The following is a 6,718-nucleotide window of genomic DNA, read 5'->3' as shown; positions in this document are numbered from 1 at the left end:
TTAGTTCCAATATTCTGGGTGGTGGGTCATGGAGGCTCCTGCTGTGATTTATGTCAGAGAGAGTTTTGCCTATGTTCTCCTCTAGGAGTTTTATAGTTTCTGGACCTACATTTAGATCTTTAATCCATTTTGTGTTTATTTTTGTGTATGGTGTTAGGGAGTGTTCAAGTTTCATTCTTTTACCAGTTTTTCCAACACTACTTGTTAAAGAGACTGTCTTTTTTCCATTTTATATTCTTGCCTCCTTTGTAAAAGGTAAGTTGTCCATAGGTGCATGGATTTATCTCTGGGCTTTCTACTTTGTTCCACTGATCTATATTTCTGAGTTAATGCCAGTACCATACTGTCTTGATAACTGTGGCTTTGTAGTAGAGCTTGAAGTCCAGCAGGTTGAGCCTTTCATTTCCATTCTTCTCCAAGATCACTTTGGCTATTCGAGGTTTTTTTAATTTCCAAACAAATTGTGAGATTATTTGTTCTAACACTGTGAAAAATATCCTTGGTAGCTTGGTAGGGATTACATGTAATGTATGAATTACTTTATGTATTATACACATTTTCACAATATTTTTTCTTCTAATCCACTAACACGGTATATATCTCCATCTATTAGTGTCCTATTTGATTTCTTTCACCAGTGTCTTATAGTTTTCTATATAGAAGTCTTTGGTTTCTTTAGGTAGATATATCCCTAAGTATTTTATTCTTTTCGTTGCAACAGTGAATGGAATAGTTTCCTTAATTTCTTTTTCTATTTTTTCATTATTAGTGTATAGGAATGAAAGGCATTACTGTGTGTTGATTTTAGATCATGCAAGTTTACCCTATTCATTGATTAGCCCTAGTAGTTTTCTGGTAGAGTCTTTAGAGTTTTCTGTGTAGAGGATCATGTCATTGGCGAACACTGAGAGTTTTATTTCTTTTTTTCCAGTTTAAATTCCTTTAATGTCTTTTTCTGCTCTGATTGCTGTGGCCAAAACTTCCAGAACTATGTTGAACAGTAGTGGTGAGAGTGGGCACCCTTGTGTGTGCTTTAGAAAAGGAGAAATTCATTGTTTTGGGGTGAAATGTCCTGTAGATATCTATTAGGTCTAACTGATCTATTGTATCTTAAAGTTTGTGTTTCCTTGTTAATTTTCTCTTTAGATGATCTATTCATATGTGTGAATGGGGTATTAAAGTCTTCCACTATTATTTCGTTATTGTTAATTTCCCCTTTCATACTTGTTAGTAACTGTATTACATATTGCGGTGCTCCTATGTTGGGGGCATATATTTATAATTGTTATATCTTCTTCTTGGATTGATCCTTTGATCATTATGTAGTGTCTTTTTTTGTCTCTTTCCACAGCCTTTGTTTTAAAGTCTATTTTTTTCTGATATGAATATTGCTACTCCTGCTTTCTTTTGGTCTCTATTTGCGTGGAATATCTTTTTCCAGCACTTCACTTTCAGTCTGTATGTGTGTCCCTTATTTTGAGGTGGGTCTCTTGCAGACAACATATATAGGGGTCTTGTTTTTGTATCCATTCAGCCAGTCTTTGTATTTTGGGTGGGGCATTTAACCCATTTACATTTAAGGTAATTATTGGTAAGTATGATCCTGTTGCCATTTTCTTTATTGTTTTGGATTCAAGTTTTTACATCGTTTCTATGTTTCCTATCTAGAGAAGATCCTTTCGCAATTGTTGGAGAGCTGGTTTGGTGATGCTGAATTCTCTCAGCCTTTGATTGTCTGTAGAGCTTTTGGTTTCTCCTTCATATTTGAATGAGATCCTTTCTAGGAATAGTAATCTTGGCTGTAGATTTTTTTTTTTTTTCATCATCACTTTAAGTATGTCTTGCCATGGCCTCCTGGCCTGAAGAGTTTCTGTTGAAAGATCAGCTGTTATCCTTATGGGAATCGCCTTGTGTGTTATTTGTTGGTGTTCCCTTACTCCTTTTAATATTTGTTCTTGTGTTTGATCTTTGTTAATTTGATTAATGTTTTATTGTAGTATTTCCCCTTGGGTTTATCCTGTTAGGGACTCTCTGTGTTTCTTGGACTTGGGTGATTAATTCCCTTCCCATTTTAAGGAAGTTTTCAACTATTATCTCAAGTATTCGCTCATGGTCTTTCCTTGTGTCTTCTTCTTCTGGGACTTCTATGTTTCGTGTGTTGGGGCATTTGACATTGTCCCAGAGGTCTCTGACATTGTCCTTAATTGTTTTAATTCGTTTTCCTTTTTTCTGCTCTGTTTCATTTATCTCTACAATTCTATCTTCTAGCTCACTTAACAATTGTCTTCTGCCTCCTTTATTCTTCTGTTGGTTCCCTCCAGAGTGTTTCTGATCTCATCTATTGCATTATTCATTGACTCTTTTTCATTTCTCTAGATCCTTATTAAACGTTTCTTGCATTTTATCGATCTTTGTCTCCAGGTTGTTTATCTGTAACTGCAGTTTGTTTTCAAGATTTTGAATCATTTTCACTATCAGTATTCTAAATTCTTTGTCAGATAGTTTCCCTATACTTTATTCTTTTGTTTTCTTTTTTGGTGGGCATTTATCCTGTTCCTTTACTTGCTTTGTAATTCTTTGCCTCTTAATCTTGCTTATATTGCTGTGTTTGGGGGTGGCCTTTCCATCTTCTGGCAATCTGTGGAGTTTTCTTTATTGTGTAGTTTCATTGCTGTGTGTGGCCTTGGACGGGTGGCTTGTCAAGGTTCCCTGGTTAGGGAAGCTTGTGTTGGTGTTCTGGTGAGTGGAACTGAATTTCTTCTCTCTGGAGTGCAGTGAAGTGTCCAGTAATGAGTTATGAGATGTCAGTGGGTTTGGAGTGGCTTTGGGCAGCCTGTATATTGTAGCTCAGGTCTTTTCTCCTGTGTTGCTGGGGAATTTGCGTGGTATGTCGTTCTCTGGAACTTGTTGGCCCTTGGGTGTTGCCTGGTTTCAGTGTAGGTTTGGAGGCATTTGATGAGCACCTATCAATTATTGTTCCCTGGAACAAGAGTTCTCTGGTGTTCTAAGGATTTGGACTTAAGCCTCTGGCTCTGATTTTCAGTCTTATTCTTGCAGTAGGCTCAAGACTTCCCCATCTATCTCTTCCAACTCAGTTCCTTCAGCTTAAGCTTCTTCTGTTTGCTGGTCTCTTCAGTGTTTAATTCCCGCCCTGACACAAGGGGGCTGTGGTAGACACTTTTTTAGGCTCACCCGTTCAGTCGTGCTGTGGGGTGGGAGGTTAGCTGCAGACAAATATCAATGGCATCTGTGCGGACTGCTTGCAGTGTCTCAGCCACACTGGGTTTGCCCCCACTCACGGCATGTGTGCTGTCCCAGTCTACACTGCACAGGCTCTAGGTTGCTCTGTTGGAAACCGTCCAAGGACTGCTCTGGGTTGGATGTACATCCCTGGTCTAAACCGCTTAGGTTCTGGTACTTGGGTACTCCACAAAGGCGCAGACTTGGTTGGGCCTGCGTTTTGTGCCCTTCTCCAGTCTGAGCAGCTCAGGTGAGCAGGTGTTTGGCCAGCGGGGTCTCTGCGACTTATTGCCTCCCCAGTAACTGCTGCTCAGTTTTCTGGGTGTAAAACCAGCGCAACTTCTCAACGGATATCGACCAGCCAGAACCCAAGAAGTCTTGGTTAGTAACGAAGCCTGCATGCAGCTTGGTATTGGATGCCTCACTGGGACTGGGATTGTCCGCTTCTGTCTCTGGCTGTACTTCCCTGCCTGTCTCAGCGGGGAATGGTGGATGGGCTGACCACAGCTATCTAGCTCTATTTAGTCCTTTGTTCTGTGAGTGGGTCTGGTGGTGTCTTATCTTGGGGCTTTTAGCCTTTTTATGGGGTAGCTATCCCACAATCTGCTTATCTATCTTAAGTTAGCACCCTCAGATTGCACTCATGGCATTCAGGCTCTGTCCTGACTCTAACGGATGCAGCCCGCCCCTCCTTGCCAAGCCCCTGCTTGCTAGTGGGGGGTGCGGGCAGCTGCACTTCTTCTCTGCTGGTACTTGCCACTAGGCACGTAGTCGGTAGGTTTTAATTATTTATTTACTGTTCCTCCCAGTTATGTTGCCCTTTGAGGTTCCAAGAGTTGCCACAGATTCGCCAGTGAGTGTTTCCAGGTGTTTGGAAACTTCTCTGTTTTATTAAGCCTCCCTTCCCGGGATGGACCTCCATTCCTCCCTGTTTTGCCTCTCTTTTTATCTTTTATATTATTTCCTACCACCTTTCAAAGACAATGGCCTGCTTTTCTGGGTGCCTGCTATCCTCTGCCAGCATTCAGAAGTTGTTTTGTAGGATTTACTCAGTGTTCAATTTTTCTTTTGATGAATTTCTGGGGGAGAAAGTTGTCACCCCGTCCTATTCCTCCTCCATTTTCCCATCTTCCTATCTCCTCCCTCAGAGTAATACTTAAAATTTATTTAATCCTAAGAGTTGTTTCTTTCAGACCCTACAGGTCCCATAATTGTTTATAGACAATGAATTGCACCATCTGCTATTATACCACCTTAGTTGTTATTTGTTACTACTTTCATTAAGTATTTAATCATAGAGTGATTTGAAGAAGTAACGCTAGAGACATTGAGTGTTATTGTTCACTCAACTAGTTGTCTTCAACTATTTTGTGATGCCATGGACTGTTGCAAAACAGGCCTCTCTATCTTTCAGTATCTCCCAGAGTTTGTGCAAATGCATGTCCATTATTTTTCTGATACCGTCCAACCATCTCATCCTCTATTACTCCCTCTTCTCCTGTCATCAAACTTTAAAACCATCATGAATTTTCCAGTGAATTGACACTTTGCGTCAGCTGGCCAAAACTGAACTTTGAACTTCATCATTAATCCTTTGAATGAATACTATGGTTGATTTCATTTAGGATGAATTGGCTTAATCTCCTTGCAGTCCAAGGGCCCCCTAAGAGTCTTTATCTTTTCGGGATCACTGCAGATAGTGATGACAGCTATGAAATTAAAAGACGCTTTGTCCTTGGAAGGAAAGTTATGACAAACCTAGATAGCATATTAAAAAGAAGGGACATTCCTTTGCCATCAAAGGTCCATCTAGTCAAGGCTATGATTTATTCAGTGGTCATATCTGAATTTGAGAGTTGGACTGTAAGGAAAGCTTAGTGCTGAAAAATGGATGCTTTTGAAATGTGGTGTTGGAAAAGACTCTTGAGAGACCCTTGAACTGCAAGGAGATCCAACCAGTCCATCCGAAAGGAGATGAGCCCTGGGTATTCATTGGAATATGTCATGGTGAAGGTGAAACTCCAGTAGTTTGACACCTGATGTGAAGAGATGACTCATTGGAAAATACCCTAATGTTGGGTAAGATTGAGGGCAGGAGGAGAAGGGGATGGAAGAGGATGACATGTTTGGATGGCATTGCTGGTCAGGGGACACGAGTTGGGGTGGTCTCTGGGAGTTGGCATAGTCGATGAAGCAGAAATAGATGTTATTTCTGGAACTCTCTTGCTTTCTCCATGATCCAGCGGATGTTGGTTATTTGATCTCTGGTGCCTCTGCCTTTTCGAAAACCTGCTTGAACATCTTGGAGTTCACGGTTCACATAATGCTGAAGCCTGGCTTGGAGAATTTTGAGCATGACTTTCTAGCGTGTGAGATGAGTGCAATTGTGCAGTAGTTTGAGCATTCTTTGGCATTGCCTTTCTTTGGGATTGGAATGAAAACTGATCTTTTCCAGTCCTGTGGCCACTGCTGAGTTTTCCAAATTTGCTGGCATATTGAGTGCAACACTTTCACAGCATCATCTTTCAATATTTGAAATAGCTCAATTGGAATTCCATCACCTCTACTAGCTTTGTTCATCGTGATGCCTTCTAAGGCCCACTTGACTTCACATTCCAAGATGTCTGGCTGGAGCTCAGTGATCACGTTATCATGACTATCTTGGTCGTGAAGATATTTTTGTACAGTTCTTCTGTGTACTCTTGCCACCTCTTCTTAATATCATCTGCTTCTGTTAGGCCCATACCATTTCTGTCCTTTATCGAGCCCATCTTTGCATGAAATGTTCCTTTGGAATCTCTAATTTTCTTGAAGAGATCTCTTGTGTTTCCTATTCTGTTGTTTTCCTCTATCTCTTTGCATTGATCACTGAGGAAGGCTTTCTTATCTCTCCTTGCTTATTCTTTGGAACTCTGCATTCAGATGCTTATATCTTTCCTTTTCTCCCTTGCTTTTCGCTTTTCGTCTTTTCACAGGAATTTGTAAGGCCTCCTCAGACAGTCATTTTGCTTTTTTGCATTTCTTTTACATTTGGATGGTCTTGGTCCCTGTCTCCTGTACAATGTCGCGAACCTCCGTCCAGAGTTCATCAGGCACTCTGTCAGATCTAGTCCCTTAAATCTATTTCTCACTTCCACTCTATAATCATAAGGGATTTGATTGAGGTCATATCTGAATAGTCTAGTGGTGTGCCCTACTTTCTTCAATTTCAGTCTGAATTTGTCAGTAGGGGAGTTCATGATCAGAGCCACAGGCAGCTCCTTGTTTGTTTTTGCTAACTCTATACAGCTTCTCCATCTTTGGCTGTAAAGAATATAATCAATCTGATTTCGGTGTTGACCATCTGATGATGTCCATGTGTCCATGTGTAGAGTCTTCTCTTGTGTTGTTGGAAGAGGGTGTTTGCTATGACCAGTGTGTTCTCTTGACCAAACTCTATTAACCTTTGCCCTGTTTCATTCTGTGCTCCAAGGCCAAA

This window comes from Moschus berezovskii, chromosome Y, assembly GCF_049115385.1.
Source record: "Moschus berezovskii isolate FMDL1 chromosome Y, NW_MosBer_1.0, whole genome shotgun sequence".
NCBI classification, from domain to species: domain Eukaryota; kingdom Metazoa; phylum Chordata; class Mammalia; order Artiodactyla; family Moschidae; genus Moschus; species Moschus berezovskii.
This window is presented reverse-complemented; position numbering follows the sequence as displayed.